Source organism: Pipistrellus kuhlii, unplaced genomic scaffold (assembly GCF_014108245.1).
Source record: "Pipistrellus kuhlii isolate mPipKuh1 unplaced genomic scaffold, mPipKuh1.p scaffold_m20_p_2, whole genome shotgun sequence".
In the NCBI taxonomy this organism is placed as follows: domain Eukaryota; kingdom Metazoa; phylum Chordata; class Mammalia; order Chiroptera; family Vespertilionidae; genus Pipistrellus; species Pipistrellus kuhlii.
Genome location: NW_023425515.1, coordinates 157742871 through 157764529, shown reverse-complemented (window position 1 = coordinate 157764529; position 21659 = coordinate 157742871). Strand labels below are relative to the sequence as shown.

At 41.4% G+C, this 21659-nt stretch overlaps 1 long non-coding RNA gene across 1 annotated transcript in view; it reads right to left on the bottom strand.

The window, feature by feature from the left end:
• Positions 1-16618: 16618 nt before the first annotated feature.
• LOC123652712 overlaps positions 16619-21659 on the bottom strand; it is a 285529-nt gene continuing 280488 nt past the window's right edge. Inside the window, exon 2 of the long non-coding RNA XR_006742181.1 lies at positions 16619-16676. This is a non-coding gene — a long non-coding RNA (uncharacterized LOC123652712). The remainder of the gene's footprint in view (positions 16677-21659) is intronic.

The window sequence follows — 21659 nt, the reverse complement described above, 5'->3', positions numbered from 1 at the left end:
CTGGGCTGTTCCCTGAATCTCTCTGCACACCACTTGTCTTAGGAGAAGTCCAGCAGAGCCCTTCCCTCCTGTTCACAGAGTGGTGACAGGAGAAACTCGCTAAAGTGTGCGGGAAAGCTAATTAAAGCTAATTTATTATCTTTCCTCAGAACTATGATGCTGGGTAGAACCTGCTAGAGGTCTGTGCTACAGAGAGAAATGTTGTTGATTATATTTACACATCTGATTTGAGAAGTACATGGGAACCTAATCATAACTATAATCACATGTTCATCGGTTCTCACTATACTCATCTTGCCTGTGTGGTACATTTTCCAAGGTATAGCTTGAGCTTCATCCTTCTCATGAAGTCATTCCAGGTGATGTTCTGCATGATTCAAACCCTCTCTGAGGCAGCCTGATGGAGAAAATGATACTCTGGAGTCAGTGCATGACCTTGTGAAAGGTATGTCTCCTTTCTCAGCCTGATTCCTCCTCTATAGAGTGGGCACCAATATCTACCTTATAAGTTTTATGTGGGGATAAAATGTATTAGTGCACCCTCATGGCATGTTCAATGCCAAGTACACACAGAAGATACACAGTGAATGTTAGCCTACACCCATGTGGATGTCTGGGTGTTTGTCATAGAAAACACTGGCCCTGTCTGTGAGTGCTGAGACATCTTCTGCCTCAATTCCAGGCTCTGCACTTAGGACTGGAAAGAGGTCTGGGAGCAGCATCATGGAAAGATGGCTGGAGTGAAGAGAGAAGTCATTCTGGGGTGGAAGATGGAGGTAGCATCAAGTATGATGGGAGACCCATGCATAAGCATTACACAGACCTGTGTTGGAATCATAGCTATGATATTTTCCAAATGGAGGACTTCAGGAAATTCATTCAATCTCTCTGAGCTCAGTTTTCTTATCTGAAATATGGGAAAGAGTCCCTACTTCACAAAGCTATTGTGAAAATTAATTTATAGCATACATGTGAAATGCAGAGCACACAGCAAGAGCAAAATCACTGAGTATAAGGCAGAGGTTGATCCAAGACCCTTTGGGGCACCGAGCACAGTGATTTTGCTAAATAAGTAATGATTCGGATGGAGCTCACTATAACCTTTGATACCAGGGGAAATAAAAAGGACACTGCTTAGGAGACAGAGCCATATTAGTTTATATCTTAAATTTGCCGCTTGAGCAAACTCCCATCATCCCATCTCAATCTTCTCATATGTAAGAGGAGAGGGTGATCCTATTGAAGATGAAAGAATTGACATTGGCGAAAAGGATTCATAAATTTTAAGATGGGATATCATGATATGTGGAAAGCATTTAGTGTGGTACCTGTAAATAGTAAACCACTCAGTCAATGACTGACAATACCTCTAACATACTCATAAAGCACCTATGATGTATCAGTCATGTGGATTCCATATGAATAAGACACAGGGCTTTCTTGGAGGAGTAACAGCAGTATGAACTCCTCTCCGTTGTCACTAATGGAGGGATCAGAAAGCTAGAGTCTGTAGTCATGATCCAGCTCCTGCTGACAGAAACAGCATGTGCGCAAAATATACACATTGTGTGTGTGACAATTCACTCATTTGTTCTCCATTTTAAGGTTGTTGTTTTTTTCATCGTACTATACTTTCTTGTTCTGGTCTTTTGTCAAATTTTTCTTTTTTTGTTGCTCTCTCTAGAAGAGTTTCAACTCTCAAGCATTCTTCTGACTTCCTGACTTTAGCAAGCACATATTAATTATTGGTTAGAATGTTATAGAGAATGAAGGAAAGGCTTTGAGGGGAGGCCTGAGGGCTCTTCCAAGAATAGAGTAAATGAGTATTGATGAATGAAGTGACTGATAGCTGTTTTGCCTGCTTCCCACCTATCAACATTAACCCAGGTCTATAGCCCAAGTAATCTCAGCTACTAATGCTGGGGCAGGCTGTTCCTTCATGGTCTCTGATCAACCATCCCTCCTGCACTCATAGTTCCACGTCATCACCTCCAAACCCCTGGATCAGGCTGGCCTTGTGACTCTAACCTACAGAATGTGGTGGAAGTGATAAAGAGTCTAAAGTTTCAAAGGCTAGGTACTTCAGAGATGTGGTAATCATTTAAGTATCACTACATCCCTCAAAAATAGATACAATTAACTAAGAGCTAATAATAGTTTCCTGGATGTTGGTCTATTTTAAAGTATTCAAATGAGTTGATTTATTTAATTGTCATATCAACCAAATGGTCATTTTACAGGTGAGAAAACTGAAACACAGAAAAGTTAAGTGTCTTTTTCATGAAAACACAACTAGTAAGCTTAGAGCTGGGTTATTTAGACCCTGGCCATCTGATTGTAGATCTCATACATTAATCACTGTGCTGAACTTCAGAGGGGTTAATTGTGGGGCCCAGAGTCACAGAGAGGCCAGAACAAGAGTTACTGTGCTGTGTGCTGAGGCAACAACAGTGAGCAGAGTGCAAAGACTCTGCTCTCACATCCCCTGCAGTGAGTCGGGGTAGGATCTCATCTGGCTCCTCCAATGGGGGTATGATCTGGGGTGGGTATTGCACACTCATCAAGTCTTAGTTTCTTATCTGTAAATGAGTAAACAATAGTATCTGTATAATAATTTATATATATATATATATATATATATATATATATATATATATATATATATATATATATATGTAGCCATAATGTCTTAACGACCATCAACCAGACAGGAAACCACAGGGAATGGATGGGTGGCAGCGGTGTCCATAGCAAAGCAGATCGGGTCACCAGGAGGTGCATGGAGCACTTCTCGGTCCCTCCTCCTGGCCTGCAAGTTGCTCACGGTGGTGGGACAGGGCTCACATGGTGTGGCCCACAGGCTCTGATTGAAGCAAGGCTGGCTGCCAGCATATGGGTGGGGCAGAGGGCAGGTGGGCACAGTGAGGCATGTACAGGTGGGCAGGGTTGCAAGTGTGGTGGGAAGGCAGATGGATGGGCACAGCTGCAAGTGCAGCGGGGCACATGCATATGACTGGGGCCCCATGATTTTGCATGCTGGGCTTCTAGTCTTATATAATAAAAGGCAGGGATCATAAATATAATGACCAGATGCCATGAGGTGTATTGACCACCTCTCACCCCTACCCCCTCTTCCCCCTGCCAGTCATGGGCAGGGCAGCAAAGGATAGGCAGGGTGGTGAGCTATGAGTGGTGGCAGGTGAGGTGGAGGCCTGAGTAACAAGAAGTGGTGGGTGAGTCGTGAGCAAGGAGCAGCAGGTGGGCTGATGAGCTAAGAGCGGTGGGGCATGGTGGTGAGCAACAAGTGGCGAGTTGGGCAGTGAGTGATGTGTGGCAGCAAGTGGCAGCAAGCTACTCACACACAATTTTGTGTGCTGGGCCTCTAGTCTAGTATACTATAAAATTATTATATTGGAAAAACAAAATTAAAAAGCTGAAATAATTAACACAATGTCAGGTAGTGATGGCAGTCAGATGGTTTAAAAGTTATAATTACTATTAGAGTCCTGGTGTGTGAAATTCATGCATGAGGGGGTGTCCCTCAGCCCAACCTGAACCCTCTCCAATCTGGGACCACTTGGGGAATGTCTGACTGCTGTTTTAGGCCAAATCCCAGTAGTTGGACATCCCTCTCATAATCAGGACTGCTGGCTCCCAACCTCTTGCCTGCCTACCAGCCTGATCACCCCCTAGGCACTCCCCTGCTATCTTTTTTTTTTTAAATATATTTTATTGATTTTGTACAGAGAGGAAGGGAGAGAGATAGAGAGTTAGAAACATCGATGAGAGAGAGTCATCGATCAGCACCCTCTTGCACACCCCCTACTGGGGATATGCCCGCAACCAAGGTACATGCCCTTGCCTGGAATTGAACCCGGGACCTTTCAGTCCCCAAGCCAACGCTCTATCCATTGAGCCAAACCGGTTTCGGCTCCCCTGCTATCTTGATGGACGACTAACTGCTCCCCTGTTGACCTGGTTGCCCCTATTGCTCTCCTCTGCCAGTCTGATTGCCCCTAATGGCCTCTGCTTCGGCCCCCACCACAGTGGCTTTATGTGGAAGGACTTCCAAATGATGTCCAAAAGATGTCTGGTCTAATTAGCATATTATAGATAAAATATATGCCCTTAAAAAGTTATATTATTTTACACACTTTAAATTATACAGTACATATTAAAACTCTTTTACTTTGTTTATTTTATTTTTTCTAAATATATCTTATTGATTTTTTTTCACAGAGAGAAAGGGAGAGGAATAGTTAGAAACATCAATAAGAGAGAAACATCGATCAGCTGCCTCCTGCACACCCTCAACTGGGGATGTGCCCGCAACCAAGGTACATGCTCTTGACCGGAATCAAACCTCCTGGGACCCTTCAGTCTGCAGGCCGATGCTCTATCTACTGAGCCAAACTGGTTAAAGCCCACCCCCTACTTTTCTTTTTTTTTTTTTTTTTTTTAGATTATCCACATTTGTAGATGTGGCATTAATTCATTTTTTCCATTGATTTTTAGAGAGTGAGAGAGGGATATGTAGAGAGGAACATCAATGTAAGAAACATCCCTTCAATCACCTTCCTTAGGAGCCCTGAGCAGGGATCCAACTTGAAACCCAGGTATGTGTCAGGTATGTGCCCTGACCTGGAATCGAACCTGCAGCCTTTCTATGCATAGGACCATGCTCACGCTCAACCAACCTATTCACTTCAGTCTGGCTGTTATACAATTTCAGGAATTTTATTTCAATTAATTCTCGTAAAGTCTGTGGTTTAGGTATTATTCACATTTTGCTGATGAGAAAAACAACAACAAAAATCTCTTCATTTTGAGACATTATTCTTCCCTCATTGCTGCGTTTTCCTGAGAGCCCTAGAAAGGCTCTTGACAGTGGTCCCTCTAATATCTAGGGTCAGAAGCATTATCCTCACTACTAACCTCTCCAAAGCCTCCTCTGCACTGGTACTAAGGCTGCCCTGGAGAGTACAGAGGCTAGGAAAAGGAGACAATGAGGTAACTGGAGCCACCATATCCACCTCTCTTCTCTCAGGCTTTCTCCATCATGCTAGAGAAGGCAGTGCCAGCAACTTCCAGCAGCACTGAATTCTGGATAGGCCAAGGTTTGCGGTGTTAGCTCTTTGGACACCGGAAGTGCTGCAGTCTCTCCCTCTCCTGAGCCGCTGCCGCCCAGAAGATTATAGGGCTGCCCTGATGGATAATTTGCATATTGCCCTTTTATTAGATAGGATTTTTAAATAATAACAATTACAGAAGTCTCATCTACACCAGACACTGTGCTAGGTTGTTGGAATGCAGCAAAAAATAAAGCCTGTTTTCACCCTCAAGGGGTTCACAGTGCTATCCAGGAGAATGAGCATGTGAATGTACAGTTAAGATTAGGGTTGTAGGCACTATAACAGAGTGGCATGTTCAGTGTTCTTGAAGTGCAGAAGAAAGACAGTTAATAAGTGTGTGGATTGCCCAGCCAATGTGTCTCAATGGTTGAACATCAACCTATGAACCAGGAGGTCCCAGGTTTAATTCCCATTCAAGGCCCAAGCCTGGATTTCAGGATTGATTCCCAATAGGGGGTGTGCAGGATGCAGCTGATCGATGATTCTCATCATTGGTGTTTCTATATTGCTTCTCCTCTCCCTCCCTCTCTGAAATCAATGGAAATATATATATATATATATATATATATATATATATATATATACACATACATACATATATATATACACACACACACATTTGTGTGGATAAGGATGTGATTGAGGATATTTCACAGAGTGTTTAAACCTGGCCTTGGTGTTTGGAAAGGGTTTAGGTAAGGAGAAATGTGAGAGAAAAAATTGAAAAGGGTACTTAAGGCAGAGAAAAAAGGCTGAGCCTTAGTGGTGTGATTGTTCTTGGATGCTTTCCAGTTAAGAAACATTTTCTGGGAGTAGATGGAGAATAAAAGGCAAGAACTGGTAGGAGATAAGCCTGGAAAGATACGTGAGGACAGAGGACAGAATATGAAGGAGCTAAGAAGGTGTGCTACTTATCCTATAAGTAGGCAGGAGGAATGAATTAGAAAAACTCTTAATACAAATAGACTGGTTGACCAATATATAAATATATATATATATATATATATATATATATATATATATATATATATATATATTAGAAATGTATATATATAAAGCTATCTCTGTCTGTCTTTCTGTTTATGTATTTTCTGATTAATTTTTATTTTTTCAAAAGTAAATAGGGTGAGAGCAGTGTATGTTTGTTCTCTGTTCACCATTGTAGCCACTGCATGAAGCACAGAACATTGAGGCATTTGATAAAATCTCACTGAATAGATGAATGAATTGGCTGTAACCACTATACTTTGCAGTTTCCTGAAGAAGAAAAAAAAGAACTTATCTTGAATGTGGGGGGAGGTGGATGGTTTTACAAAGCAGGTGGCATTTAATCTTGGTATTGTAGATGACATTTAGCCTTGCAAAAATGAATCATTCCTGATGGTGAAAACATATGTACATGGAAATGTTGCTTCCCATGGTTTAGTGTGGTAGGGAAGAGCATCAATTCTGGAGCCAGGGTTCAAGTCCTAGATCTGCCATTGAACAGCTGTGGCAGGGGGTGGGGGGTGAGGAGTAAGAGAAGGGCATGTTTCTTAGTGTTCTGTGTCTCACTTTTCTCATTTGTAAAATGGGGACAATAAGAGGACTTACCTTCTAGGATTATATGAAGTTATAAGGTGCTTACCAAAATGATCAGCGTATAATAAGCTCTACATAAATGTTTGCTGTTATTGGTAGTTTCATTGTTGAGTCCTGAATGCAGTCAGCAGATCACACACTCTGCATTCCTATTACATATAACTGGTTCTTTCTTCAAATATTATATCTGAAGTGTCTACATGAGCCTCTTTGACACAAGTCTCTTTGGTGCAAATTGAGGCCAGAAAACTTGGGAGTCACTTCTGAAGAGAAGAGGGAATGACTAAACAAGGGGCATGAGGATACAAAGAACATATCAAATGCCAGGATTCAGAAGGAATTGTTCCAAGATACTAATGAGCAGAGAGCAGAGAGATCCGGAGAAACCATGTCAAAGCTTTCTGAGAGAGAGTGAGAGCAATACCTGGGGAGTGCCAAAAAGAAAGATGATAAAGAAGAATGACAGCTCCCTGCAGGCCTGGACCAAATGCAACGCAGAATAAGCAACGAGGCAAGAGGAAGGCAGTGCATCTTTCTAAGTTTCTTCGAAAAGCTTTAAATCAGCAGTGGGCTCCTGGCTGGGTGAGGCCAGACTCCAACCATTGCAGGTTACCCAGAAGCCACCAGAGAAAAATGGAGAAGGGAAGCCTTGAAGAATGAGCCTGGTCCCTGCTGTGATGTGGTTACCATGGAGACCACTCTCAGCGGTAGCCAGGAAGGCCAGTGCCTATCCTCTGAGCAGTTAACAAGCTATTAGGCCCCAACACGAAGATGCCAGCAGGTGAGTAGAATGAAGCTGCTAGATCACAGCTGTCTGTTTGCTAAGATCAAACATGAGAAGAAGCAGCCATAAATCAGCCAGGTCACTGGGGCCATTGAGTCAAGTTCAGGGGAGCATGACAGGATTTCTAACCGGTGAGCCAAGGCCCAGAAACTATGGCCCAGAGGGACATGTTCAGAAGAGGGATGCTGATGTTTCCCCAGACTGGCTTGAGGATTCATACAACATGAAAATAAAACAAAACTGCAGCACCAACAAACAGAAAAACAAGAACTGAGAATGTGGGAAAGAAAAGACCAGCTGAGAAAAGTGCAGGAGGAAGTATAAAAAAAGAGGAGTTCACACAGTTGGTGCCTCACATTCAGACAAAACTGAAGAGACAGCCTGGTTTGCAGCACGCAGGACCTGCTCAGTGTAGGATGGCAGAAGCAGGATTGAATCTAGGTCTGTCCCCCAGAAGGGGCATTTGGTTCTCCTGGGCTGCTTCTTCAGGAAAGTATCCAAAGGAGGTGAGCCCATGTGCAACTACTTCCTTTAGATGTGATTGCCATTCCAACAGCACAAACATAATGCATCTGTGTGGTCGTTCCCTGCATGTTGAGGCCTGTCCTATAATTGGGTGCAAGTTTTCTGGGGTCCACCCTGCCTTCTGTCAATATGTCTATGTACACAGGTAGCTTAACACTCAAGGTCATTATGTATGTTTCTTAACTATCTAGAGCCCACCATTTGCCTTCTTTCAACCAGACTGGATTCTGTCTCTCCTGTTTGCCAGGCCAAACATGCAAAGGAAAAATGTGCTATATTTAAAGCAGCAAATCTTTCTATATTTGCACATGCTTTTTTCCTCAGCCTGAAAAGCCTCTGCCTACTTTTCAGTTTAGCCAATTTTTACTTCCCTTCAAATTTTAGGTTGAGAGCCATCTCTCATTCATTCATTCGTTTGTTCATTCATTCATTTTTGTTTGACAAGAGCTAAGTAGACAACAAGCGCATAGGATACCTCTGTGAGTCCTTCCTCAGTGTTTCCACATGCCCTGTACTTAACATCTAATAAAAACATTCCCCATGAGGCCAGGACTGTTTGTTCATTGATGTATCTGTTGAGATCATTAGATGTTACATTCTTTGAGGGCAGATTGTGTTTATAGGGTGCATAGCAGGTGCTCAATAAATATTTATTAAAGAATGGATAAAAAATAAATAACATTATAGCATTTTTAGTTCTATCCAGGTTTCCATATTCTAAAGGAAATTCTCCAAGCTATCCAGTTGGCATAGGACAAAATGTTTTTGTGCACATTACTTAATAAAAAGAGCTCTGGATCAACTGAAAAATTTAAAGTCAATATGAAATTGATCCTCATCAGCACTTTATCTTTCAAACATGGAGACAGAAGGACATTTCTGAAATATATGTATTAGTGTTGCATTTTCTGCTCCAGAGACTCAGCGATCGTTGTCACCTCCAAGTCCAACCCTCATTAATTTAGGGGGCATCCAGCATAATCAGCAACAGGCTTCTTGGCAGCATACATCAGAGACTTTTCTAGAATTTGGGAGAGTCTCTAAGCTGCAAACAGAGCCATTTTCTTTCATGCTCCTTTCTCTTAGAACTCACTGGGCACTATTTAAATTAAACTGAAGAGCTTTACACTATATTTCAAGGACACTGCAGAATCATCAGCAAATTTGTCCTCTTCAGCCATGCAGGGAAAGGGTATAGACAACCAAAATGATATCCAACAGCAATTCTCAGGAACTTCCATCCCATATTTGCTCAGTTTAACAACCATGTAAATCAAGATGTGCTGGGTAAGGTAGGAAGGATGGAGGGAAGCAGATGAAAAAAAAAAAAGAAAAAGAAAAAGAAAAAAGAAAAAACCTCTTCTTGATGGAGGAATCAGTGTAAGAGCTAGATATACTGGGTGTGACAATGCTTGGGCACATCAGGCACACAAATGGGCCCATTACTTTGAAGTGTTGGCCGCAATGATCTGTTGAGACTATCTTCAGATAGAATTGGGAAAATGGTTCAAAGCTCTTGCTTATGTAGCAAGAATACTGGTATAGATGCATGTTTGTGTCATCCCCCACCCAAATTCAAATGTTGAAATCCTAATGCCTAATGTGATGGTTTTAGGAGGCAGGGACTTAAGGGGATAATTAGGTCATGAGGGTGGAGCCCTCAGGAATGGGATTAGTGCCCTTATAAGAGAACAGAAAACTGGCTTCCTCTCTGCTCTTTCTGCCATCTGAAAATACAAGGAGAAGATGACTACCCACAAACCAGTAAATTAACCCTCACCAGACACTGGATGTGCCAGCACATTGGTTTGGAGTTCCCAGGCTCCAGATCCTTGAGAAATAAAGGCTTGTTGTTTAAACCGACCTGCCCATGGTATTTTTGGAATAGCAACTTGAGCTGACTAGGACAGATGTGAAGTCACAGCATCTGGGCTGACTTTCTTCTCTGTTAATTCTGTAGAAAGGTGCAGTGTCACAGCCTGAGTGCCTGCTTACCCAGAATCAGCTGGTGAAAACTAATGCAGTTGCCTTGAATATGTCTTGGAGAAAGACTTCCTTCAGGAGGCTTTACTTTTCTCCCAATCAGTGTGTAGGCTGGACATGGAGTGGGCCTTGATCACTTGGATGCCAAACCTAATATGCAAAGGAAAACTGAAGGAGACTCCCCAGGAAAAACATCCCCAAATTTCAGGTGAGCATCCTCTAGGCTAAAGCTCCAGGTGGTCCTGATGATGGTTTGGTGGAAGAAGGTAGGGATGAAGCAGAGGAATGAAGGCTGAAGGAGATTATGAATATTCACAATACAGAAAGCTTTATCTCAAAGTACACCCCTTTGAGCTTGGTGGGAGGTGTCAGGTTTTAGCTTCCACAGTGTTACCTGAGCTTCTGTGAAACAGGCTGGATTCTGTATCACCTTTTTCCTTAGATGCTAAAAGAATCCCAGCTAATCAAAGGTGTCATCTGTCAGTCACAGACACCACAATTCCATCCTTAACTTGTTTCTAGTGATTCATAGAAAGTATATTCATGGACCCAACTATTAAAGTCCCTCATATTTTGACTCTTGGGGCCTCCTTACTGTGTGTGTAATTGCATGTAATGTCATAGTAATACCATAAGAACATAGTATTATTTCCATATTTTTTAAATTCCATGTTTAAAATTAGGTTCACTGTGAATAGGATGCATGACCAAAACCACAGTTAGTGGAGCCAAGGTTTGAACCCATTGCCCTGATCTTATATTTTTAAATCCATTCACTTTCCCATTTTGAAAGCCAGTTAAAGTTGAGATTTGTGCAATCTAGCCTTATTGAGAAAATTATTTGCTTAAATCCTAACCTTCGTGATATCTTCTGGTCTCCAGCCCACTATTCCCTCTGGACTTGACACACTCCAGATCATGGCTTACACACACCCTCTGGTTGCTCCCTCCTGAGATATTTGGGATCATGCACCTCCACCTGAGTCAATCCTAATCCAAAGCTATTCTTTCTACTTCACACTTTTGAAATATTTTAATTAATTTATTTGTATATTTACAAAAGCTTTGCATACATATCATGCTATCAGATTTAAGAGAAAAATATAAATAGGAAAATAAAAGTCCTTATCCCTAATATCTCAGTGCATTGACTTCAACTTTTTTTAGATGTCTATGTCTATATTCTTACACATTTGCAACAAAAATTGAACTGTGTTGTACATAAGGTTCTGAAGTCTGCCTTTATGTGTATATGCCATTAAAAACATTGAAAATTCTGTATAAACATTTTATTTAATGACTACATTATTTGAATGTGAAAAACTTCAGTAAAACATCTTTCTCATTGTTAGGAAATGTAGGTTGTTTGCTTTTTTTCCAAATTGTAAGTAATGTGGAAATACACATGTTTATTCACAAGTCTTTGTCATTTCTATTTTTAAGATGGAATACTGAAAACTGAGTTTTGAAATCAAAAGTTGTGAAGTCATTTCAGGTTCTTCCAGATAATTTATATGAGTTAAATTTTCAGTAGCAGTGTTCAATTCTACACTGGAAAATCATTTTTCCTGGAAGGTCCCCTCAAAGTGGTCATGAAGGGCAATCTAGATCATCTTTCATTTGTTTAAATAGCAACTGACTTTATCTAGGCTTGACACATGGTTAAGCTGTATTTCCCAGAGCACTTACAATTAAATGGGGGCTTGCAACTGAATTTTGGCCAACAAAATATGGGTGGAAGGAATGTAGACAGCTTTCAAAAGGCCCCTAAAAATCTTCCTTTTTATCCCCTTCAGAAACCTCAGAAGCCACATATTAGAAATGATGGTGACATATATAAGACAAAAAAAAACACCCCCCCCCCCGAGTTCCTGAATGATTGCATGAAGAACAACAATGCACTTTTATTTTATTAAATATTAAGTTGGGAGAAGCTGTTGATTAAGGCAACTACTATTGCTTATCCTATCTAACACAGGGAGTGTCTGGTTTACTTAGTGGTCCCCAAATCAAAATTTGGGGCTTAGCTGGTTCTTTGTGTGTCAGCCACTTCGTGGCTTTTCACAGAGCCCGGCATCTAATCCAGTATCCAGCAGACATTAGGGCTCCTCTGGGTGAGAGCTCATGTATGCTTGTAGAATGAATGGGATTCCAACAGACTGACAAGTAAACAAGGTTTCCTCTGCCATCTGAAATAGACCATGCCCTGGCCTCTGACCCCACTATAGGTACATTCTTCACCCCCTGAACAAGCCCATCTCAACTACCCATGGTCTCCGTACATGGCCCCCACAAGAAAAGCCCGATGCTGGGACCATCCTTTAGAACAGAGGCTGCTATGCAGAGAAGAGGTGTCCCCAGCACAGTCTTTTCTCTTCTCCTGCCGACGCTAATTACAGTTTGCTAAATGCAAACTGGGGAAACATCTCGCCCACCCAAAAGAGTTCCAGAATTAGGTTTGTTGTCTTCACAGTAATCCGGAGCAGAAAAAGCTCCTCCTCCTTCTAAGTCTTTGATCTTATTTTCTCCCAATGCATTTGGAAAACAGAGAGGTACACTCATAGAAAAGGTGAGATTGAAACTGCCAATCTTCCCAACCTTAGGCCCTTTCTTTTGGTGGCTGGCTCTGAGGCAAAGCTGGAGCAGAAGTGATGGCGTGCAGAAGACACCGTCGGGCTGGCAGGGGGCTAATTACCAGTAGATGTGTGCAGCACTGTGGTGGCTGACTGGGAATGCAGTTATACAACTAATTATATTGGCACAACAAACTGGAGCTTCCTTGAAGGGCCCCCGCCCATGGGACCACCATGCTGTCATTTTGCTACACAATTATTCCTATCTTCCATTTTAGTATCACTGGTTGAATCTCCTCCTGCTGTTAAAATCCTTCTCCTCCTTCTAGAATAGGGGTGTCGAACTCAATCAGAGAAGGGGCCAAAATCTAAAATCCAGCCTAAATCGCGGGCCGAATGGTTTACTGAACAGTCATAAACTGTCATTGTGATGGAAACACAGCGGAGTGCAGTGATGACAGCGCGGTGTGGGCCACATTGCAAGGCCTGGAGGGACGGATTTGGCCCGCGGGCCTTGTGTTTGACACGTGTTCTAGAACATCACTAAGAGTCACACCTGGAGCAGGCTTTTCTGGTTTTAAGTGTGATCTGTAGCCCCTAGCATACAACCACGTGCCATGTCCCCAGCCACGCGAATCCATCTTTCCTCTGTGCTGTCACTGGACATAGCATGGCCTCTGTGACTCTGCTTCCAGGGTCTGGGCTGCAGGTGTCAAACCTGGGAAACAGAATTGATGGGTACCGAAGGTCTTTTCAAGTTTCAAAACATTATTTTTTGAATACTTGGGAATAATTTTTTTAAATATCATAGCCTAGTGAAAAGACAGTGGCTTTGACACCAGAAGAAGAGTCTGAACATCCAATCAGTGGCTTTTGGCTGAATGATCTGGGGAGGACTTACCTGTCATGTCTCTGGGCCTCAGTTTCCCTATCTGTAAAATGGTAGTAGTGCTGACATCCCTTCACAAGCCTGCAGAGTAAAGTAAGTTAGGTCGTGACTGTGAAAGCACTTTGTAAATGATGGCATTCAGGGTTTATATTAGCCATATTCATTTGTAAAAAGCCTGAGCCTCTTCCCACTCAGGGAATACCGTCACCACTGCTGGGTTATCCATCTCCATACACACAACTCAGATTTTGAGGATAGTGCCTAACAGCCTGAACAAAGACCTTTATTGAGAATCTCCAGGCAGCTTCACACTAATAGTGGTGACAGCTTTGGCCACCACTTGTTAAGCTTTAGCTAGGCCCTTGCCACATAAACTGAGTGAAAGACTTAAACAGGCTTAAGGTAAAGTCTTGGATTTGCAAATGAATATTTATGTGATCTTGAGAAAATTGCTTCACTTTTTGACTCTTCATTTCCTTGTCAATAAATCAGCAGTGATAGGGCCTACTATGAGGGACTGTTGTGGAAACCCACTTACAGCATACAGACACAATGAATAGAAGGCACGCAACAAAAATGAGTCTCTTTCTCCTACATTCCTTTCAGCACCAAGAATGTAGAATTCCACAATATGAGACATTCATGCAAATAAATAGGAGTGTGATAGATGATGGGCAACTCCTAGGGGAGTGATGTCAGAGAAAGATTTTGCCAGAATCTCTCTTCCAGTATCACAACGGGACCCCTGCACAAGCCATTCACCCATGGTGCTCATCACCACAATATTTTACAGTGAGCATTTATTTTTTTTATTAAAAATAGAGTATTCGCAACGATGCGTGCGATAAATATGCCGGCTTTAAACCTTTTAGAAATATTAAAGGTTTCCCAGCTCAATGTTTGACAGACTTGATTAATCCTTTCCACTCAGGAAGATAGCCGTGGTTCGGTTTTAAAGCTCCAGGAGTGCTCTTGGACAAAGGGAAAGAAAGAGAAAGAGCTCTCAAACGAGAGAGAGAGAGAGAGAGAGAGAGAGAGAGAGAGAGAGAGAGAGAGAGAGAGAGAGACCCTGATGCCACACAGAACAAAGAATTCGAAAACTCGGAGGCTTCACGGTACATGGAGAGTTGGGAGCTGGGGTGGGGCTGAGGGGGAGAAAAGCGCTTTAAAATCTCCTCTGGAGGAGCTTTAAAATGAAAGGCCCCTGTCTAGCCTGACCACATTAGTCTAAGAGTTTTCTTCTCAGCTGGGTTCCTAAATGGATGATGTAGGAGGGAGCACTGGCAGGGCAGACCCAGGGCAGTACAAACCCAGAGAGGAATGCAATGCAATGTACAATCGCCCCTTCTCATCATCCAGGACTATTGCCAGCCCACCATCTGCTCTTTCAGTCACCAGGGCTATTTCCCATGGGGACCCCTCCAATCCCCAACTGGAGTTTCAGCTCCTCTAAGAAACAGGAAATACATTTTGGCTATTATTTTATTTATTTATTTATTTATTTATTTATTTATTTATTTATTTATTTATTTATTTTGCCCCTCAGTGCCTACCCTAGCGTTTGTATAGAACAGGTGCCTAGCAAACATTTTTTAAATAGAGTCGGTGTTTGATGAATCCTTAACAAAAAGACCTAAGGATACATGGGACAAAACCCCTACTTAAGAGTGAAGCTTTAGAAATTACTAAGATTTTGCCTCCTTCTGATTCCCACTCCACAAATGAAAACTGAGCTTAGACATGAAACCATTGAGATTTCCAAATAAATCCTCATTTGACAGACAGTTACTGGCCATCCTGACTGACGTGGACATGGTCCCCAGCTTAACCACAGTGCCTGGAAAGGTGACTTGTCCTCATGTGTGAGGCACTAGAATGGATGTGCATATGGGAAATCATGCAGGACAAAGGAAGATACCCCAAGCCCACCATTTTGGCTCCTGGGGAATGTTAATTGAAAGCTTTGAAGATGAGTGGCAGACCCTTGAGCTGCACACTGAAGGACACTGGGAAGATAGCCGAGGGAAGGATGCACACCTCCCCATATCACGTATACAGTCTTGAGCTGTAAATTTCCACGTAAATTACAAATAAAACACTTGTTCTGCTAAGTAGCCTCCCCCACAAAACCTCTAGGTGTCTGCCCACTCCGCTGTGGTGTTTTTCTTTGACATTCAGGTCAATCACCAACGCCAACTCCTACTTCATTTATATGGAAACATTTCCCAACACAAAACACTGATGTATTTGATACATGATATGGGGGGGAAGGCAAAGAAGTAATTCAATTATGTGACTTAATCATTTCAAATGGCTGATGTATTATACAAGGATCACAGGATGCCACCCCACTTTCAACTGAGGGCAAATAATTGTTCCATAATTTCTTAATTCTCCCACAAGACACTTTAAATTAAGGAACGTCAATTTGCCAAGCCATACTGCATTGTATTCTTAAATTGGGCCTGAAATAGCCACACGATGAAAGGTAATAAGGCAGAGAGTAGAGCCCAGAGTGCCTGGTGCTGTGCAAAATTGTTTAATACGGTCAGACCCTTTAATCTTCATATCTACTGATGCAGAAAGCAGCATATTTCTGTCACTTATGATAAGAAACATTACTCTTTAAATTCCTTGGTGAGGCCTGCCGATCTTAGACAGCCAAGATAGCAGGAATCTCCATTTCTGTGTCTGTGAACATTTCTTCCCCCCCCCCCCCCCTTAAATTGGTTTTATTCTAATCCATTTAGTCTCCAATCTAAGTCAGAGACAAGTAACCCTGACTTCAACCACACAGGAGAACAAAGGCTTGTGCCTTTCAGTTCTCAGATTCCCCTGGCCACCACCTCCTTGGATAAGTCAGTGATTAAACAAAGAATGAACCTGAGAGAGTGAACTACTAAAGGACCAGCAGTTAGTCCCAGAAAGTAAGAGAATTGGAACAGCTTTTGAGAGATACAAAATCATGCTCAAAAGTGGAGGGTACAGAAGGGGGAGATGGGGATGATTTGAATTATTTGCATAAAAGAACCAAGCAATTTACTCACTGGGTATCCTAAAAAACAGTTTGGTCAATGTGTTCAGGCTGGATGGGGGTGATGCTGGGGAAAGTTGGATCCTGAGGTCTGGATTGAAGAAAGGATGATGTTTGCCCAAGATTGCCAGGGCCACGAATCAGGAATAGTCACTGAGAAAAGCCAAGGACATAGCTGCAATGAAAGAAGTATATGTCAGTTTCAAAAGCAAACCACTGAAGGAGAAAAGAGGATGAAGTACACAATGGAGCATCTTTCTGAGGCATATGTGATGATGCATGAGGTGGACCTGGGGCACAGAGATCATAGGAATCATGCCAGGCCAAACAAAAGGGAATGTGTGCATCTGTACCTAGCCTTGTGCTGGACAATGTAGAGGGTACAAACTAAGCATAAAACATTTGCAAATCTTTAGTTTAAGAATTTGGACTTGGCCGAAACCGGTTTGGCTCAGTGGTAGAGTGTCAGTCTGCGGACTGAAAGGTCCCGGGTTCGATTCTGATCAGGGGCATGTACGTTGGTTGCGGGTACATCCCTAGTGGGGGGTGTGCAGGAGGCAGCTGGTCGATGTTTCTTTCTCAGTGACATTTCTGGCTCTCTATCTCTCTCCCTTCCTCTCTGTAAAAAATCAATAAAATATATTTTTAAAAAAAGAATTTGGACTGGGTTATACATACATAGTCTAAAATTCAATAGTACAGATTATACATTTTTTTTTCTTGGAGTGAATCTATCTATAGAATAAATACCTAGAAGGAGAATTATTGGGTAAAAGAAATATCTTTTAAATTTTGATAGATGCTGTCAAATTACCATTTACAAAGGCTGCACAATTTTACACTATCTACAGCAATATATGAAAGGATAACTTTCCCATGCTCTTACCAACAGAGCCAATCACATTTCTTTCTTTCTTTCTTTCTTTCTTTCTTTCTTTCTTTCTTTCTTTCTTTCTTTTTTTACAGTTTTTTATTTAAAGAGACATGAGATATAAGGCATACAAATGGCAATCATAGTGCTAATATTTAATGAATGATCACAGAAGTTTAGGTACAGTTTTTAGTCTCTATATTAATTCATTTATTCCTAACAGCAACCCACTGATGTACAGACTATTAAACATTAAACAGATAAGAAAATAGGAACAGAGAATGTAAGAATCTTGTGCATGGCTGAAGCTATGAAAGACAGAGTTGGGATTTCAACACTGGCACTCAGCAGTTCTTTGAAGCCCAAACTCTTAACCGATAGCTCTTTTTCCAGAAGGTGGGATGTTATCTATGGTGTGTGTTATAACAGGTACACATATAGGAAAGCTGAGGTGGGGTGTGAATGCAGGAAATCAGAGAGACAGTTCTTTCCACTTAATGAAAGTAGACACAGGCTATTAAGTGGGAAAAGTTGGGCTATAGTGATTGATAAGGAGCATTGACATGTTTTCCTTATTTTTTTCTTATCTCTTTCACTGTAAAAAACATTCTATAAGTGTTCATGATGAATTAGAATGGTTAAAGCTTTGAAACTGAATGTGTGGTATAGTCAAGTGAATGCGGCACATTAAGTACCATAGACTGGGTTCAAATCCAAGTTCTACCACTCTTTAGCTGGATGACCCTAAGCAAGTTATGTACCTTTTCTGAAACTCACTTTAAAAAGAAGTGAAATGAAAAAAGAAAAAGAAGCCTATAACCCCAGAAAGATTTTTATGACAACTATGTAATAAATATCATTAGTTGCAAACAATTTTTACCTACCTATTTGACCTTATTCCTCCATGCTTCTCTTTACAGACCCTCTGCTTTCATCAAATTAGTGTCTTTTCTTAAACATGATGGGATTTTCCAGTCACTTCCATTTCTGCATCCCACTCTCTCATGCTGAAATACTCCCTCCCAAGTCATATCTGTAAGAATTCTACCATTGCACTGGCATGTGTGCTTCAATTGGTTGGAGCATCTTTCTATACACCACAAGGAGGTGGGTTTGGTCCCACTTTAGGGCACATGTGGGAGACAACTGATTAATGGTTCTCACATCAATGTTTCTCTCTCTCTCTCTCTAATTTTTTAAAAGAAAATAAAAAATAATTCCACTAGTAAGCCAGCTAGGTCTGCATTAGATGCCAGCAACTACACAAAGTGTGGCTTCACCAATGCCCTTTGCAAACCTACCCCTAAGTGGTTTGAATTCCTAAGTACTATTGGACTCTACTACTTTTAAGATATTAATCATAATAATACCAGTAAACAAGGACTTTAGTGCATACCAGGCACTGTTTATAACACTTTATATATTTCTACTTCAGTTAATCCTCTCCACTTGTGATAGGCATTGTTATTATCCCCACTTAAGACATAGTCATGTATGTTGGTCATATTTGCAGGTCTTTTCTGCACAGCTGGACTGAAGGCTCAAAAGGGCAAAGAGAATCTGTGCAAAATATTTAAATATGTATGTTTAGAAGTCAAAGAACCTGGGTTCAAGTCTTGGTCCTACTGCTGTGTGATATTTGTCAAGTTATTGAATATCTCCAGGCATCAGTTTTAATTTAAAGAAGGGTATGTTGATAATACCTATTTTGAATAGTCATTATAAGGTTTAACATAGTTTGTAGATATAAGAATTTGAAACAAGGTGTGGCAAATGGTGAGCATTTAAATGTCAGCTTCTGTTATTATTTAAATAGCTATATATGTTTTCCAACAAAATGCTTGCTTCACAACTTCACATCCCTATTCCCTCTCCCTGTGCCACTTTTTCCAACCTTCACCCATCACTTCACTACCAACTCAAAGAACTTAAGGTCTAGGTCTCTAGTATCTACCTCCAGCATTTCCTGCCCCCTCACTATGAACAGCTCCCTTTTTCGACTCCTCTATTACTTTATGCCCAAGTCTCTTGTACCATTTATTTCATCATGGTGCAACTTCTTGTTATAATTCCTGCACAGAAAAATGAATTCCCCGAGGATGGACAATATCTTGTTTATGTTTAATCCCTAATACTTTACTACATTGATAGCTACCAGAGGCTGAGTGTTCATTATATGCCTATTAAATGAATAAACAGATGTTTTAAAATAAATACCCAGTCCTGTCCTGTGTAACTAAGTTGGTTGGGTGTCATCCCATGCACCAGGAGGTTGCTAGTTTAATTCATGTTAAGGGCACATGCCCAGGTTGTGGGCTCCAACCCCAGTAAAGGACTTGAAGGAGTCAGCCAATCAATGTTTTGCTCTCACATTGATGTTGCTCTCTTCCTCTCCCTTCCTCTCTCTCTAAAAGTCAATAAACTATTCTTTTAAAAGTAAAACCTTATACAATAAAGGGCTAATATGCAAATTGAAAACAGCAGAATGACCTGTCCCTATGATGTGCACTGACCACCAGGGGGCAGATGCTCAATGCAGGAGCTGCCCCCTGGTGGACAGTGTACTCTCACCTTAACCGGAGTGCTGCTCAGCCAAAAGTCCTAGCCTCCACGGCAGCACTAAGGATGTCCCACTACAGGGAGTAGGCTGTCAGTAGGACATCCCCTGAGGGCTCCTGAACTTTGATAGTGTGCAGGCCAGGCTGAGAGAATTTCCCAAATGCACAAATTCCATGCACTGGGCCTCTACTTAATTAATAAATACTCAAATGATAAGAGAGGAAAAAGTACCAATTCTTTGCTCACTACTATGTAATTCACCAAAAAGTCATTCAGTCTCCCAATCAAAGCTTAGAAAAGAAACCCTACTAAAACTAAATGTTTTATAAAAATAGAGGAGAGGGCCGAAACCGGTTTGGCTCAGCGGTAGAGCATAGGTCTGCAGACTGAAAGGTCCCAGGTTCGATTCCAGTCAAGGGCATGTACGTTGGTTGCAGGGAACATATCCGGTAGGGGGTGTGCAAGAGGCAGCTAGTTGATGTTTCTCTCTCATCTATGTTTCTAGTTCTCTATCTCTCTCCCTTCCTCTCTGTAAAAAATCAATAAAATATAAAAATAAAAATAAAAAATAGAGGAGAGGGTCCTGTCAGGGACTCATGGCATTACTATCAGCCACACATACACTGGCCACGCTGCCAAGCTATTGATGTTTTAGTGATCAACATTGTAGAATTATAGAATCACCAGCAGTTCATCAAGTGAAGACACTAACAAGTACACTGGCTGCTCAGATATAAACAGAGCATGTGGAAGGAAAATAATAATTAACTCATAGGAGAGGGGCAAGTAAACATTCTATTAAAAGGGGGAAAAACTCCCAAACAAATATAATCTCCTTCCATTATGCTATGAGCATTAAAATTAATGGTAATGGTGTTGGTTTTTCTGTGGTTTGAATAGTCATTGTATTTAACAAGCCGAAGTTAACTTCACAGGGGAAAAGGAAATAAATTAAATGTGCGGTGTCTCCGGAAACTTCATTTTCTGAGTGAATAGCCAAGTTGATGCACATCACCAGAGTGTCTGACAATCAGGTTTCCATACTGGTGTGTTCTAAATGGGAAAGGAAGCCAACTCTTCATTTAAATTATATTGCAAATCACTTCTTGCCTGCTGAATGGCATTCAGCTGCAGTAGGTGGCTTTCACTGTTGGGGCCCCAAATAGGACATTGGCTGATTAATGCTAATTTGAAATGTTTTCTTAGAGGGGGGAGGGGATGGGCACACTATCTTGGTGCATGTGAGGCGAAGGAAATTTTATGGCGGGTGACTGACTCAAAGGCCAACAGCATATTTGCCATCAGATAAAAATGCACATTCACAAACATACCAAGACAAGTCAATTATTCCCTGATTCACTGTTCCCTGGGTCCCTTTGTGTAAAGAAAACTATTCATGCTCCCCATCAGACGGATACACAGAATCATAGCAAACAGGCCCCCGATTCAGCTAGTCTATATTATATTTCCCAGGACACCTTCCTCTGTGGAAGTCATTAGTTTTGGTCTTTTAGTTCCCGATTTATCAAAACAGACATTTTACTAAGTGAGCTCAGCTTTAGCTCCAGACACAGAACAGTTAGGAGACGCAATTTTGATCAGCTGGAAAAAGGAAACAAAACATTCTTTGTAATTTTTGGATGTGAGTGACTGGGAATTTGTTTTTCTCTACCTTGATAACTGATAGGTGGATAAAGACTAAAATCAGTGCTCAAAAGCTTATGATTC